This window comes from Pleurodeles waltl, chromosome 4_1, assembly GCF_031143425.1.
Source record: "Pleurodeles waltl isolate 20211129_DDA chromosome 4_1, aPleWal1.hap1.20221129, whole genome shotgun sequence".
Classification (NCBI taxonomy): Eukaryota; Metazoa; Chordata; class Amphibia; order Caudata; family Salamandridae; genus Pleurodeles; species Pleurodeles waltl.
Window position 1 is genome coordinate 882626621 of NC_090442.1, and position 17505 is coordinate 882644125.

The 17505-nt window shown below is 46.0% G+C and overlaps 1 protein-coding gene across 1 annotated transcript in view; it reads left to right on the forward strand.

The window, feature by feature from the left end:
• MOV10L1 (Mov10 like RNA helicase 1) overlaps positions 1-17505 on the forward strand; it is a 933047-nt gene that overhangs the window by 581735 nt on the left and 333807 nt on the right. The gene's annotated exons all lie outside the window — the stretch shown is intronic.

Sequence of the window (17505 nt, forward strand, 5' to 3'; positions counted from 1 at the left end):
GTAGGTTTGCAGACTCAATGGCATTCCAGCCATGGAACTATTGCTTATTGCTTCCTCCAACCGCGTATTTGCATGAACCAAGGCTTGTTAGCGGAATCCAGCGACACAAGCAGCCTGTATCCAACAACTCGACATGGGACATCTCTTCCACCAAGCAGGAACCGCAGGTTTTTTCTTTAGTGCATTTCTGTACTTTTCTTCCAACCATAGAATCCACTATTGCACCTTCTTCCAGGTGGGCAGGGGCTCCTGTTCTGCCTGGACTCTTCTTCGACTACTGTACTTGGTCTCCTCTGTCCACAGTTCTTCAGGTCCAGAAATCCTCCATTGGTTGCTTGCAGTCTTGCTTGGTTCTTACATAATTTTTCATCACAACTTGTAGTGTGTTCTCAGGAAACATGCTGTACTTTACTCCTACTTTCCTGGGCTCTGGGGTGGGGTACTTTACTTACCTTTGGTGTTCTCTTACACTCCCAGCGCCCCTCTTCACACTACACTTACCTAGGGGGGAATTCAACATTTGCATTCCGCTATTTTAGTGTATGGTTTGTGTTGCCCCTACGCCTATTGCAATCAATTGTATTTTCTACAGTTTGCATTATTCTGTGACTGTTTACTTACCTGATTTTGGTTACTAGTGTATATATTGTGTAAATAAGAAATTGGTTACTTACCTGTAACTGCAGTTATCTAGTATTGGTATCTTTCTTAGATTCACATTCTTGAATCTCTCCCGTCGTCGCAGTGGGAGTCCCACGGTATCCTACAAAGCAGTACATAGCAGTAACCAAACTGATCATAGAGTTTGCAATGCAAACAGGCCTAAATTTGCTAGACTGTCCATGTCATTATTTAAAATAGACTAAACTTGAACCATAGCCAATTAGGCGACAGACACTCCCAAGAGAAGTTCCCTTCGTCAGATTTTCAGCCTGAGAGTGAAGTATGTTACCTGAGTCAGTAAAAGGGAGCCGCTAAGGTGAGGAGGGTGGGCCGCATGTGAATCTAAGAAAGTTACCAATACTGGATAACTGCAGTTACAGGTAAGTAACAAATTTCTTATCCAGTATTGGATCTTTCATAGATTCACATGCTTGTATCACAACATTGACATGGATTGAGGGAACGAAAAGTATTTTATTTTCTCTTTCAGTCTCTTTTGATATATTTATTTATACATATACAGGGAGTGCAGAATTATTAGGCAAGTTGTATTTTTGAGGATTAATTTTATTATTGAACAACAACCATGTTCTCAATGAACCCAAAAAACTCATTAATATCAAAGCTGAATATTTTTGGAAGTAGTTTTTAGTTTGTTTTTAGTTTTAGCTATGTTAGGGGGATATCTGTGTGTGCAGGTGACTATTACTGTGCATAATTATTAGGCAACTTAACAAAAAAAAATATATACCCATTTCAATTATTTATTATTACCAGTGAAACCAATATAACATCTCAACATTCACAAATATACATTTCTGACATTCAAAAACAAAACAAAAACAAATCAGTGACCAATATAGCCACCTTTCTTTGCAAGGACACTCAAAAGCCTGCCATCCATGGATTCTGTCAGTGTTTTGATCTGTTCACCATCAACATTGCGTGCAGCAGCAACCACAGCCTCCCAGACACTGTTCAGAGAGGTGTACTGTTTTCCCTCCTTGTAAATCTCACATTTGATGATGGACCACAGGTTCTCAATGGGGTTCAGATCAGGTGAACAAGGAGGCCATGTCATTAGATTTCCTTCTTTTATACCCTTTCTTGCCAGCCACGCTGTGGAGTATTTGGACGCGTGTGATGGAGCATTGTCCTGCATGAAAATCATGTTTTTCTTGAAGGATGCAGACTTCTTCCTGTACCACTGCTTGAAGAAGGTGTCTTCCAGGAACTGGCAGTAGGACTGGGAGTTGAGCTTGACTCCATCCTCAACCCGAAAAGGCCCCACAAGCTCATCTTTGATGATACCAGCCCAAACCAGTACTCCACCTCCACCTTGCTGGCGTCTGAGTCGGACTGGAGCTCTCTGCCCTTTACCAATCCAGCCACGGGCCCATCCATCTGGCCCATCAAGACTCACTCTCATTTCATCAGTCCATAAAACCTTAGAAAAATCAGTCTTGAGATATTTCTTGGCCCAGTCTTGACGTTTCAGCTTGTGTGTCTTGTTCAGTGGTGGTCGTCTTTCAGCCTTTCTTACCTTGGCCATGTCTCTGAGTATTGCACACCTTGTGCTTTTGGGCACTCCAGTGATGTTGCAGCTCTGAAATATGGCCAAACTGGTGGCAAGTGGCATCGTGGCAGCTGCACGCTTGACTTTTCTCAGTTCATGGGCAGTTATTTTGCGCCTTGGTTTTTCCACACGCTTCTTGCGACCCTGTTGACTATTTTGAATGAAACGCTTGATTGTTCGATGATCACGCTTCAGAAGCTTTGCAATTTTAAGAGTGCTGCATCCCTCTGCAAGATATCTCACTATTTTTGACTTTTCTGAGCCTGTCAAGTCCTTCTTTTGACCCATTTTGCCAAAGGAAAGGAAGTTGCCTAATAATTATGCACACCTGATATAGGGTGTTGATGTCATTAGACCACACCCCTTCTCATTACAGAGATGCACATCACCTAATATGCTTAATTGGTAGTAGGCTTTCGAGCCTATACAGCTTGGAGTAAGACAACATGCATAAAGAGGATGATGTGGTGAAAATACTCATTTGCCTAATAATTCTGCACTCCCTGTGTATATATATATATATATATATATATATATATATATATATATATATATATATATATATATATATACAGATATATATATATTAATATATATATATATATTTACATTTTTTTTTTTTTAACAAATAAGCAAGTTTGTATACCAATCATAGCAAGACTATGGCGAAACCATAGACGTTGAATTTGGAACAGTAATCAGAAAATACGAGAACAACAGATATAATAATAGCAATAGAAAACAAAATTCTACATTACCAAGAGGCTCGCCTTTACTGGAACAGGTGTCGCAGAACTACTTGGCCCACGGCCGCATCCATCTTTTGGGTAGCATGAAGGCAATAGTGCTTTGCGAAGGAGTGGGTACTTTTCCAAGTAGCAGCACAGCATATTTGATCCAGCAGCACCCTAGCAAACAGAGCCGTGGAGGTTGAAACTGCTCTCGTTGAATGCGCTCTAGGCCGCCTTTACAGGGGTTTCCCTGCTGCAGAGTGTCAGAACTGAATAGTTGCCGATAGCCACCTAGCTATGGTTGACTTTGTCACTGAAGAACCCAGACGCCCAGGTCCATAGGAAAGTAATAACTGGTCAGATTTGCGAAACGTTTTAGTTCGTTGGAGATAAAACTTAAGACATCTCTTCACATCCAATGTGTGGAGGGATTTTTCCGCTGGAGATGTCGGATTAGGAAAATATGTCCAGAGAATAACTGGTTGATTCAGATGAAATTGACAAGGAACTTTAGTAATGAACTTTGGATTTGTTTTGAGAATGACTAAATTGTCCGTGAAACGCAGAAGAGGTTGCTGTATTGTAAAAGCCTGAATTTCACTGACTGTTCTGGTGGACGTGATCAGTAGAAGGAAAGCTACCTTCCAAGTAAGGGATTTAAGATCTGCTTTATGTATTGTTCGAACGGAGGCTTCATTAGTTGTGAAAGCACCACATTAAGGTGCCATTCAGGCGGAGGCAACATTACTGGAGGAAAAGCTCTGAATAAACCCCTCATGAAGTGCTTAATCAAATGTGATGAGCAAAGTGAGGCCGTGTTCGAAGAACGTCTGTATGTCGAAATTGCTGCCAAATGCACTTTAACTGAAGAGTGCATAGCCCAGATTTTGCCAACAGTAACAGGTGTGGTAGAATTTGCTCCGGAGAGCGGTGTAAGTTGTGCTGCTGACACCAACAACAGAACCGCTTCCATTTGAATCGATACGTTTTGTTTGTGCTGTCTGCTCTTACCTTAGACAGTATATCTCTACATTCTGGGGTTATTTTGAGATGCTGAAACTCGTGGAATTCAGGAGCGATGAATGCAAGTGTAGTGACATCGGATCCAGATGTAGAATCTGCCCCTGGCGCATTGAAGTATTGGAATTGAAGGAAGACATAGTGGTGCAGTTTCCGATATTAGAAGAAGGTCCGTGCACCAGCATTCCTGGGGCCATTTGGGAGCGAATAATATTAGGCGACAAGGCTCCTTCTTCATTTTTGCCATGACCTTGGAGATCAATGGGATGGGGTTAAAAGCGTACGCATAGATCCAGGACCATCACATCAATAGGGCATTCCCCCAAGACCCTGGGAGGGGATACTGACTTGCGTAAAATCAGTATTTGGCATTGTCGTTCGTTGCGAATAGTTCTAAAGTTGGCTTCCCCCATGTTGTAAAAATTTTGTCCAGCTGAGCTTGATTCAGTTCCCATTTGTGACAGTCGCTGTGGGTTCCGCTGAGTGCGTCCGCTAGCGTGTTGAGCACCCCTGGAATATGCTTGGCTCTCAGAGAGATGTTGTGTTTTGTAAGCCAGTCCCATAGTTCCTGGGCTTCTTGTGAATGTGTTGAAGACTTCGTGCCTCTCTGTTTGATTATATAATACATGCTGGTTGTGTTGTCTGTCCGCACCAGCAATGGATAACCTCTTATCCTTGGGAGAAATGCTTGTAATGTGAAGAAAATGGCCTTGAGTTCTAGGCTCTTAATATGCATCAGCCTTTGGTGGCTTGACCATTTCCCCTGGATATGGAGATCTTGGAGATGCCCTCCCCATCCTTCCATGGAAGCGTCTGTGGTAATGATAAACTGTGGGACTAACGGAATGAACGTGAGGCCTTGACAAAGATGAGACTGGCAAGCCCACCAATGATGTCCCTGTCATTCGTGGTGTAACCAGAATGAGATCCTCAAACGAACCTTGCGATTGGTTCTACTGAACCTGTAATTCTTCCTGCAACAGTCTCATTTTGAGACGTGCATGTGGTACCAGATTGATGGTAGACGATATCATACCCAGCAGCTATTTGTAGGACCTCACTGAAACGAACCTTCTTTTTGATATTATCTGTGCCAGAGATATTAGACGATCCTGGCTTTCCTGCGTAAGGAATGCTTTGTTCAGCTGCGTTTCCAGGATAGCTCAGAGAAAAGTCATACTCTGAGTGGGTGTTGTGCAAGATTTTTTGACATTGAGCGTGAGACCTAGTCTTTCGAAGAGTGTAATACAATCTTTTGTTGCTAAAGTTCTTTGCGTGGTGGATGCCTTGAGAAGCCAGTCGTACAGATATGGAAAAACCTGGTGACCCTGCTGCCTGAGAGCAGCTGCTACTAGAGCCAGACACTTGGTAAATATGCGAGGAGCTGATCTGAGCCCGAAGGGAAGGACTCGGAACTGATAGCGAGTACCAGCCACTGTGAAACGGAGATATCTGCGATGCTTGGGATAGATGGGGATATGAAAATAAGCATCCTCCAGGTACAGAGATTTCATATAGTCTCCGCTGTTCAGGAGGTTTAATACGTCCGAAAGAGTGATCATTCTGAAAGTTTGTTTGCGGAGGTACTTGTTGAGATGCCGAAGGTCTAGAATAGGTCTTCATTCCCCTGATTTCTTTCGCACAAGGAAAAAACAGGAATAGAATCCTTTCCCTCTCTGAGCCATTGGAACTTTTTCTGTTTACTCCCTTGAGAAGCATCAATTCAACTTCCTTTTTCAATGAGTGAAGATGAGGGGAATGCACCCCTTTTGGGGGAGTGGTTGGTGGCCTGACAGTGAATTCTAGGGTGTGACCATAAGCCACAATGTCCAACACCCATTGATCCGAGGTGATAGTCATCCAGTTGTGCAGATATCTTATTATGTTTGCTCCTACTTGATGCTGGGATAGGTGAATAGCTGGTACTACTGCAGGGTCATTGTTTACGTCCTGTGTCTCTGGGCTGATGAGAAGACTTCCGACGGGCACCCTATCTAGAGAAACCAGCTGTAGTTGGTTTTCTATATGATTGTGATGGTCTGTATTGCTGGTACGGCTGAAACTGCTGAGGTCGGAAATACGATCCTCTGTAGGCGGAAGAGCCACACCCTGTGCCCCTCGGAAATGCAGTTTTCTATATTGTAAAGAGCCAAGGGAAATAGGGGTATCAGTGTCAGTTTTAATGTCAAGAAGACCCTCATCTATATGATTGCCAAAAAGCATATCTCCGTCATATGCCATATCCAAAACCTTTGTTTGCACCTTATGTCGAAATTAAGTGGCTTTCAATCATCCCTGGCGCCTCAGAACGGCAGCGCCTGCAAATTGCCGAAACCCAGTTAAGGCTATGTCCAGGGCATTATCAATAATCTCTTCCTGTAAAATCTTCTTTGCTTCTTGCCTCTGCTCCTCAGTGATGAGATCTAGGAACGGCTTGAAATCTGACTACATCTGTCTATCATAGCATGCTAAGAAAGCTAAGGCATTAGCTGCTCTCACTGTAACGGCTGACATGAGAGAAAACCTTTTCCCTGTCGTGTCAAGACGTCGACTATCTCTGTCTGGTGGCACTGAGATAGGGGTGAATGAAACCTCTCTGCTGCCCTTTCCTTAATCGAGTGAAATCCCCCAATGTCTTCAGGAGGAGAGTCAGCTGTAGGGTATTGTGGAGGAGATGGAGTAGGAATAACATAATCTTGCCGTTCGTCATGCGGAGATGGTAATTCACCTTCTTTCCTTGTATCACCCTCCGATGTAGAAGGATCATCCCTAGTCGGAGGAACAGCATGTGGAAGTAGTGTCATTCTGTGTATCATTGGAGGTGGAATGTCTGCTGGCGGAACAGAAGCTGTATTTGGCAGAGTGGATGGTGGTACCTCTGTCTGTGGTGGAAAACGCTGTTTGCAATCCGCCAGCATGTTCTGAAGATCCTCTATAGGCGAACGAGGCGTTGGTAGTCGGTATAATAGTGGTGTTCCACGGATTTCTGAGTAGAGGGTGTGCGATAGTATCCCGCAACCTGTTGAGCCTGATCATCGTCATAGTATTCGTCTTCCTCTTCCTGATATTTCACATGGAGCTCTGAGAGACTAGGAGCCTGTCCAAAAGGTCCATCATCTGATTCCTCCATGTTTAAAATGTGACTTGGAAGAAGAGGTGAAATGTTCGTCGCATAAGTCATGGTAGGCTTGTGGTAAGTTTTAATCTTGATCCTCATCGACACTGTCTTCGTTGTTCGTCGACGATAGAACTGTAGACGGAGGGACTGTCGATGGTGGAAGTGGGGACGCCAGGAGCGTCGACGATGGAAGGCTTGACGGTGGCAGCGTTGACGATGGGAGCGTCACCAGTGGTAATGCTGTTGACTGTGCCGCTGGCGAAGTCCTAGATGTCGCTGAGGGCTTTGCACATGAAATTGGCACCAGCGTGTAGAATTTCATCGGTGCAGATGGTCTAGTCGACAACACAGTGACTGTGGTCGTCGACGATGTTGCCGTTGACGGTGACTTCGTTGTTGATGGCAAAACAACCGGAGATTTGTGCCCATTTTGTTTCAGTGGCTTACAGGGGGTAGCTGCAGCAGAAGAAGCAACCTCTGAAGAGGGTTGCTTTTCTCTTTCACTCTTTTTTGAGTCCTTGGAGTGATAATGACTTTTTAGGGACTTCCTGCACCCCTCAGAAGTTCCCTCAAGAAATCTAGCCCTCTTATGAGATTTAGGAACAGAGTCACTGTCCTCATCAGATAATGTTGTTTGAGCTTTGGTTTTCTGAAGCCACAAAAAAAAATCTTCCCTCTCTGAGTTTTTGGTGGGAAGGTACAACAGATCTTGCAGTCCTTTGCTTTATGAGTAGGATGAAGGCAATAGATACAGGGGGTCATTCTGACCCTGGCGGTCTTTGACCGCCAGGGTCGCGGATGACTGAAGCACTGCCAACAGCCTGGCGGTGCTTCAAAGGCCATTCCGACCGCGGCGGTAAAGCCGCGGTCGGAAAACCGGGTCCGGCGGTTTCCTGCCGGATTTCCCCCGGCTGGCCAAATCCGCCTGGGCAGCGCTGCCCAGGGGATTCTGACCCCCTTCCCGCCAGCCTGTTTCTGGCGGTTTTTACCGCCAGGAACAGGCTGGCGGGAACGGGTGTCCTGGGGGCCCCTGCACTGCCCATGCCACTGGCATGGTCAGTGCAGGGGCCCCCTAACAGGGCCCCAGCATGCTTTTCTCTGTCTGCTTAGCAGACAGTGAAAAGCGTGACGGGTGCAACTGCACCCGTCGCACACCTGCAACACCGCCGGCTCCATTCGGAGCCGGCTTCAGTGTTGCAAGCCGCCTTCCCGCTGGGCCGGCGGGCGCTAACAATGTTAGCGCCCGCCGGCCCAGCGGGAAGGTCGGAATGGCCCCAGCGGTCTTTCGACCGCGGAGCGGCCATATGGCGGTTCCCGCCTGGCGGGCGACGACCGCCGCCCGCCAGAGTAGGAATGAGGGCCACAGTTTTTATGTGAATCTTCCACATGAACTCTCTTTTTGCCACAGGTTTTACAGGGACGAAAGAGGCCTTTAGAATCGGACATCATTTTTGGAAATGAGAAAATCCAAACCTTCTCTGAAGAATAAACTGTGGAAATAACTGAGCAGAGCTCAGGGAGACTCCCTTCACACTCGATGTGCGGTGAAAATCTGAGGAAGTGTTGTCGCCTGCTTGGCTATGGTTCAAGTTTAGTCCATTTTAAATAATGACATGGACAGTCTAGCAAATTTAGGCCTGTTTGCATCGCAAACTCTATGGTCAGTTTGGTTATTGCTATGTAGGATACCGTGGGACTCCCACTTCGACGACAGGAGAGATTCAAGCATGTGAATCTATGAAAAATCCAATATGGGATAAGACTATTGCCTCTAAGATATTTTTGGCTTTGTGTACCTAAAATAAAGTACCTTTATTTTTGTTAACACTGAGTATTGTCTTTTATTGTGTGTAAGTACTGTGTAACTATGGTGGTATTGCAAGAGCTTTGCATGTCTCCTAGCTCAGCCTTGGCTGCTCTGCTACAGCTACCCCTAGGAAGCCTAAGCCGCTAGACATTGCTTACATTTTACTAATAAGGGATAACTTGACCTGGTATAAGGTGTAAGTACCTTAGGTACCCACTACAAACCAGGCCAGCATCCTGCAGTGGGTGTCATCCAGGCTGCCAGGCAGAATTCCACGCAGCCCATTTATGCCAGACGTTTTGACAAATTTTGGCCTGGTGTGGAGTTCACAAGAGAGACCGTTTACAAGTGAAACTGTGGAATTATCTCTTTTTTGTTTTGTCAGTTGCTTGCAGTGGGTACCATTAATTGTTACTTATTGGCCTTCTTGGCCGTTCTAGATTGCTGGTCAGCAGTCCTTATTCAAATCACCTGTCATGATGGGACTTGCTAAAGGTTTAACACGCGTTCTCTCCAAAGCAGTGCGGAGCCTTTACTTGTGATGTTTCTTTATGTGCATGCCCTTCAATAGGATGCACAGCTGTTTGTCGCGTCTTCTGACACTGAAGATTGTCTTCCTCACTTCAACTCACTCCATGAGTGGTGCATCCACCTCACCGCATCTTTTTTCTGGGCACACTGGTGCGGAGAACTCTGATGGTCTTGTTGCCTAATGTTGTGACTCCCTTCGAAGGTGAGCAGTATGTCACCCTGCCATAACTCTTTGCACAACACTCACATCTCAGAAGAAGAGAAGAGGCTTCACCGGCTCGACCCAAATGAGCTTTAAGCTTTTATATTTGTCTCAACAGAGAGAACCAAGTGGACAATTACATTTCTTTGGCGTTCTCTGGAGAAGAAAAAGGTAAGGCAGTGCTGAAGAGGGCCATGGAGGTGGATATTCCTCAGCAGTAAGATTTGTTATGCTCTGGCCAGGAATCATCTCCAGAAGGTCTAAAAACGTATTCCACCTAGCACATGAAGTGCCTGTCTGCCGGGCTGGTATGTGGGTGTCGGTACATATGTTTGCAAAGCACTACTGCCTTTACACCCAGTTCTGTTAGAAAGACATTTTGCTCTTTCAGTTGTGCAGTACGTTTTGGTTTGTGTCCACTCCACAGACCCTCCACCTTTGAGAGGTACTGCTTTGATATCTATTATGAGGTTAAGAGTATGCATTTAGAAGTATCCATCAGAAAGACAAATTACTTACATTTGGTAATGCTCTTTCTGGTGGATACTTTATCTGACCGCAGACTCCTTCCCTCCCTCCCACCTCTCAATTTTGGGGAGGGACCTCTCTTTCATATCTAAAAAGTCCCAAATTAGGAATTGGTACACTGAAACCAAGAATTGTTTCATGTTTCACATCTGAGGGCGCAGAAAGATTTAAGCAAGAAACTGGCATAAGTGTGCAGTGGTGGCACTTACACGCAGCTCCCCCTACCAGGGTGGAGTGGAACTGCAAGGTTCCACCTAGTGGCATGTGGGAGCATTTTCTAAGAACATTTTCGGATCCAGTCTGGCGCCTGGGAGTATTCTCCAATGATGTATCTGCAGTGAGAGTATTTACGAGACAGAGCGTTGATGGATATGTCCACATGTACATTGCCCGACCTTCAATATTCCCACATGTCGGGCTGCTCCAGAAACATCTGCAGTAATTCTGTGGTGCTAGTATAGGGCACATGCTACTCCACTACTTCAGCCACTGGGTCATAATGATGTGGTCTGGGCCATATAGCGCCAGGACCAATGCCCTTAGGTCAGTTCAACTCTGTGAGAGGACGAAGCTCTGGACACCTTGAGAGGTGCAGAAAAAACAGAACAATCTGCAGAGGAAACAAAATCTCTTAAAATTCTTGACAGTGGTGCATAGGGAAATATCACCATGCTGTGATGGTAAAATATCCAACACATATCTGAATGATGTTATGATGGGTTCTCTGCTGCCTTGGGTCGAGGCATAACTTGTCATATTGTGTCCTCTGCCAGTAGATACATCCGAAGGCCTTCAAAGAGCATTAGGCTAAACGTTTTTTGCTTCACTTCAAAGACCATCATTGTGGGTGCCACGTGCTGAGGTCACAGTCAAAGGTTAGCTCCATGTCATCATTGAGGTCCAGTCTAACAGATCTGAAAAAGGAAAAAAAGAACACACATAAAGAAAATAAGCACTCCTCTTCTCTGTGATGGTCACAATCATCAGGTAAGTCTAAATCCCCAGAGCCTGAGTTAGTGGACATTTCCCCGATGGGGACACCCACTCCATTCAAGCCAATACTGCTATCTCCACTCCTGTCTCCTCAGCTGGTGACAGACCCCCTTCCAAGAGAACCCAACATCAAAGGACAGATCCATCAGCCTTCACACAGGCTGTTAGATGTTTTCAGTAGGGAGGGTGGCCATCCCCCGGACCCACCTTGGCCTCATGGGACTTGTCGCAAGAACCGACTCATGGATTTGCCCTTTGACAGAAGGAGACTTATTTGGGCACTAGAGCACCTTAAGGGAGATAGAGTGATAGCGTGCTCTCCAGGCTTACATTCTGCTTTTGGGACTTTTCGTTCTTTCAAGAATCCCGGCTTAAGAGTGAAGGGTGTAGGGTATCCTTCATGCTAGGCGACACTGGGAAAGGATGCACCAAATCATTTCTCTGGTCCCAGTTTTTTTGTAAACAAAGTTTATTGCAATTTCAATCAACCAGTGAGCAGGTAAACATAGTATAAGAAAACATACAGTGATCTACATAGACTCTGAGGGCAAGAGCTTTTTCAGTCTACACATCTCTGCACTATCAGCAATCTAATGTTGCAACATCTACCCTACCCCCCCATCCCTCAACCTCCCAAACAGTGCCCCACCCCCTAGTGATGATATTGGTAGCATATCTGGACAGTTGTATTGTATGTAGGTGTGCTATGAAAGAGTCAACCCTCCGCTCACAATGTGAGAGTGTTTCCCCCGTCTAGTCCAACCGTAGAATCCTGCCCTGGGGTCATCCGTAATGGCACCAATGGATTGGGTCTATTGGCAACTTCACAAAGCATCCAGTCATCATTCAATCAGGGTACTGGACCCAATCGACATTCCTCCTTAAAGGAGTCTAATATCGCATCCCAACCCTGCGCCGCCTCCGGGGGCCACCAATCCCTTCTGGCCTCACCATGTAGAACAGCGCTCTCGCACCCAGCCCACCTAGTTAGTTCTCTAGTCCATTGGGACAGTCTCGGCCCAACTGGATTCTTCCAGGTCATCGCTATTTCCCTCTTGGCCAGTACGTAGGCCAAGTCCCGGAACCTGTTGGTTATTTTGTACTTAGCCGTGCGTGGAAACCAGCCAAGCAGACAATGACCTATTGTGCAGGGGACTTCCCTTCCTATCGCTCCAGCCACCAGTCGGCTCACCTCCGCCCAATACACCTCCGCCGTAGGGCAGCTCCAGAACATATGCCTAAATTCCGCCTTCTCTAGCCCGCATCTCGGGCAATGTACTCCTTCCACTCCAAAGTACCTGCTGATCCGCTCAGGGGTGAGATATGCCCTATGTAGTACATAAAAATTAATCAGCTTAAATCTGGCATTGCGAGTCATTTTGGGGAAGCCCCCCAGAATACGCTCCCAGTCCACATCGGATATAGTTGTGTCCAGGTCTACTTCCCAGGACGATTTGAGCTGAGTCAAAGGTATGGTCCTATCCGCCTGAACCCTGCTGTAGAGATTAGAAACTGCCTTAAAGGTGCCAGAAGAAGTCACCAAATATGTACAGGTTGTTTGTGTAGTGAGCTCTCCGGTCCGTCTCAGCCAATGTTTCCTGATACTAGCCACTACTGAGCCATATAATAAGAAGTGCCCTCCCTGTAGTCCGAATTGTGTCCGAAGGACTTCAAACGGCATCAGCGTCCCCTCCTTAATTAGTGCCTCTACCGTCTGTATCCCGGCCTCCACCCAGGACTGGAGTCCACTCCAGTCACCCCGATGGGGCAAAGCTCTTAGGGACAAGAGGGGCAGGTCAGGGGAGTAAGGGGCCTTTACTTTAAGTTTACGTAAGAAGCTCCTCCAACAGCGCGCAAGGACTTTAAATTCAAGCGACTCATGCGTCCCAGTACCCGGACACCCCAACACCAGTTCGTATAATCGAGTCTCTGGGGGAGTAAATGCCTTTACCTCCGACCCTGTCGCTGCTCTGTTGGCTATCCATTGCGCCAACCACTGGAGCTGCGCTGCCAAGTAGTAAGCCTCAAAATCCGGGACTGCTAGGCCTCCATCTGGGGACCGCCTCTGAAGTTTGGCCAGAGCCACTCGCTTCCGTCCACCCCCCCCAGATAAAGGCTATGACCATGGACTCCAGTTCTGCAAACATGGCCTTAGGAATCCATACTGGCAGGACCGTGAAGTGATACAGGAGGCGAGGCAACACCACCATTTTAAGGATGGCTACCCTCCCCGCTACAGATAGAGGTAAGGTTTGCCAGAAAGTCATGTTGGAACGGAGGGACCGCAATGAGCCTCCGATATTGCTGTCTATTATATCCTGTGGGTCATGGAAAATCCTGACCCCCAAGTATGAGAGGCATCTTGGAACCCACTGGACATTTCCCAACTCCAGTGGCGGGGCTACAGCAGCGCTCAAAGGAAACAGGCCGGTCTTGCCCCAATTCACCCGAAGTCCAGAAAGCTCACCAAACTGCGAAAGCATCTGTTGGGTTCGGGGAAGGTCTCTGTGTACATCGTCTAAGAAGATCAACAGGTCATCCGCATACAACGCTATCTGATGTCTCTTGCCCCCCGACGCTATGCCGGGACCCCCACCACCACCGCGCGCCGTGGCTGCCAATGGCTCCATAGCCAGTGCAAACAGCAGCGGTGATAGGGGACACCCCTGTCTGGTACCCCGCTCAACGACATAAGGTCTGGATATAGTCCGTCCTGTCCGTACCCTAGCAGTGGGCTCAGTATACAACAATCTGACCCAGGCAATGTATGCAGGTCCGAAACGAAGGCGGGACATCACTGTATAAAGGAAAGCCCACTCCAAGCTATCAAAGGCCTTTTCTATATCGACTGCAAGCACACCAGGGGCTGGGCTAGTCGAATTCCGATCGTTCATGACCGCTATAAATCTGCGTATGTTATCCGCTGTGTTGCGCCCCGGGATGAACCCTGCCTGATCAGTATGTATTAGTGTTGCCATGTGGGGGAGTAGCCTAGAGGCCAGTACCTTGCTGAGGATCTTGTAATCCAGGTTCAGCATGGATAAAGGTCTGTATGCCCTGGCTTCCGCAGGATTTTTCCCAGGTTTAAGCAAGGGCACTATTACCGCCTCCTTCGCTGTTGCTGGCAAAATTCCTCGGTCTCTGGCGGATTGATATAGAATCTCGAGCCTAGGAGCTAACAAATCTATATACATGGCATAGAATTCGATAGGGAGACCATCTGTCCCCGGAGTCTTTCCCCTCAATAGTTCACTAATGGCCCTCCGAATCTCTGGTTGTGTAATGGCGCCCTCAAGTTGTGTCGCAGCGTCCGGTGGTAGTCTGCAACTGCAGTCCAGATACATAACTATCGGTGGAGCTACCGTCAGGGCGAAGAGTGCTTTTATATAATCGTTCGTAAAAGGTCATGAGATGAGAGTTAATTTTCTCCTGCCCGTGAAGGGGATTCCCCCCCTCCGATATCATTTCCAGGATAGGTGATGTCTTATGCGTTTGCGATACTACCCATGCTAACATCCGACCCGCTTTGTCTCTCTCCCCGTGTGCTCGTGTGATATAGTTTTGGTAGTCGAAACATCGAAGATGCTCTACACAGTCAGCGACCGTTGCTCTAAGCTCTAAGATAGTAGGTTGAAGGAGCGGATTTTCAGGCCTTTTTTTCTCCACCTCTCGCAGCTCACTCTCCGCTTGTTCAGTGTCCCTAAGTAGAGTCCTTCGGACCCCCACCGCTCCCACAATACAGCGCCCCGCACCACCACTTTAAAAGCGTCCCATTCAATCAAGGGGTTATTGGTCGAAGCCTCGTTATCTACAAAGTAGTGGGTAATATGTTGTCTCAGCTCCTCCTGAAAGGGTGCGTCTTCTAGGGACTCAGTCTTCAGTCGCTAGGTGGGGATGCGGGAAGGGGGTGAACCCCAGCGTAACTCTAGTAACAGAGGGTTATGATCAGAGATTGTGCGGGTCAGGTATTCAACATTATGCACCTGAGGGAAAATGTCTGGGGAGCAGAAAAACACATCTAAGCGGACATGGAGCTCGTGCCAGGGAGAGAAGTAGGAATAGTCTCTGGTCTCAGGGTGTAGCCGTCTCCAGACATTTCTCTGGTCCCAGTTGAAGACTTCTGTGGCAGGAGGCACTTGGACTTTACTCGCGGACTGGTCTTGTGAAATGAGGACCTTACTATTTCATTGAAGTTAGAACTCTGTTGTTCAGACAGGTATGCTGGTATATACCAACTCAAAATAGGCTTTATTTACTGTTGTGCTAGTACTAGACTGCTACTTAGAAGAAGAAGAGAATAACTGTAGGATTGCTATAGATTTATAAGAGCATTCATGTTCGAGTGGTTTCTCCTATTTACACTTTTTTTAAGAACATTGCTGTTACCATTTTATTTCTCTTCATTGCAGTGTTTTGCTTTCACTAATGACCGAGCTGACAAAAATCTATGGAATGCACTTCTTAGTTTAAAGAAGACATTTATTATTACTTCACCACGAGGTTCCTGAGAAAGGAGATTAGTAGGTCGGATGCATACGTTTAAAAATAGTCCCAGCAATGAAAGGAAAATATATCAGTGATTCTCTACTACAATGTACACAGCAAATATATATGACTATATTATAGCATAATTGCAAAGCAAAGAATAAAGTCAAAATTAATCACCGTAGGCCCTGCCAGTGCTCTTCATCTTTCTCATGCCCGCAAGTTTATGACCCCTGTTCAACTGCGAGAAAGAGATATCCACCCTCACGGGACAAGTATCTGTGTCAGGCATTTGACATCCAATCCTGACCAAAGTCTCTGAAATTCCCCCTCGCTGCTGCCCAGGGACACCTTTTAGAGCTTAAAAAATCATGGAAAAAGCCTTCTGAAAGGCCCTTCCCTCTCAGATGGGAATTATTTAAAAATGCTGGCTTGTTTAGGTAAACCATGACAGGAATGTCTTGAAAGCTGGCCATCGTTCCGAGACACGCCTTTCAAGGTCAAACTGTTCTCTTGCCTATGATAAACACTAGCTTGTTATGGCCTTATCGTACTAACTGCTCACCTCCTACATATCGTTTACCAGCCCTGGCTCTTCGGTGAGAAGAAAAACACATAGAAGTAGAAAAAACGTATTGCGTAACGGAAAAATACTTTAACGTGGAGGCAAAGCTAAGCTGACCGCAAAATGGAGTCTAGACTGAATACAAAATGTAATGTCTAACGCCACGATAAAGCCAATAGGCAGCTAAACTGAATACAAAATGTAATGTTCAACTGGTGAACATTGAACAACTAATATGCACAGTGGTGAAACACAAAGTCAGTGGTCAAACATACTTATTTTCACTACATGTGGTCACAGTTTATATTGTGTGCATAGACTAAGATTTTTATTTAAAAGCTTACACATGTATCCTTGATTTCTAGCGTTCTTGAGTGTGCTGATTCTTAATAAAAGAAGGTCTTGAGGTCCCACTTATTATCCCTGAAGTGTCTCATGGATTGCTTGTTACCTGAAACACATCAGACTCAAAGCTTAGTGGACTATAAAACTGTTTTTCTGATTCAAGCTGGCACATCGACAAAGTCCTCTATGCCTCCCTCAAGTCGTCATCCCCTTAATCTTTGACAGAGGAACAAGTATTAGGTAAAAGCTGAGCATAGACTCTCATACACCTTATTTTTCTTTCTTTAGATTGCTTCCTTGTTTATACTGTTTGATTTGATGTAAAGGAGTAATGAGGCTGGAATGTGTGCATATCTTGTTGGAGATCTTAGAATTCTGCAATGGCACTTCCTGATGTTAGAGAATTTAGTGCTGGGAGATCCATGGACAGTTTGTCCTTTGGGACATGGGGGTATTGACCCCCTGACCACCCCACTGCTTAATAGCAGTTCATTTGGAGGAGCTGAGGCTGTCTCATCTGAACTGCACATGTTCAGGTTGGCCAGTGTTTTCACTGTGGCCAGCCTTACATACGCAGTTCAGGCTTCTGAAATCAAAGCTGAATGGCATCTGAGAACAGAGGCACAACCCCGTACGTCTCCTATGGAGCTTTAACTTTGCCTGCGCCAACTAATCCTAGCATTGTCCTTATGCTGTTAAGCATTGTAAGCTGCAAAAGAGCAGTGGTTGGATTGGCTTGGATTCTATTATCAAGCAGGGAAGCAGCTTGAGGCAGGAGGAGCTTTAGTAGTATTTGCCGCACTGAAGAAAATCATCAAAGATAAGTTTATTTTTAAAGGATTTTATTTTATGTTTGATGTGCCCAACCTCAATGTAGCAGCTGCCACTGATGAGACCTGATCAATATAGACCAGATGGTATGTTTTTGATGGGTCTTTTTT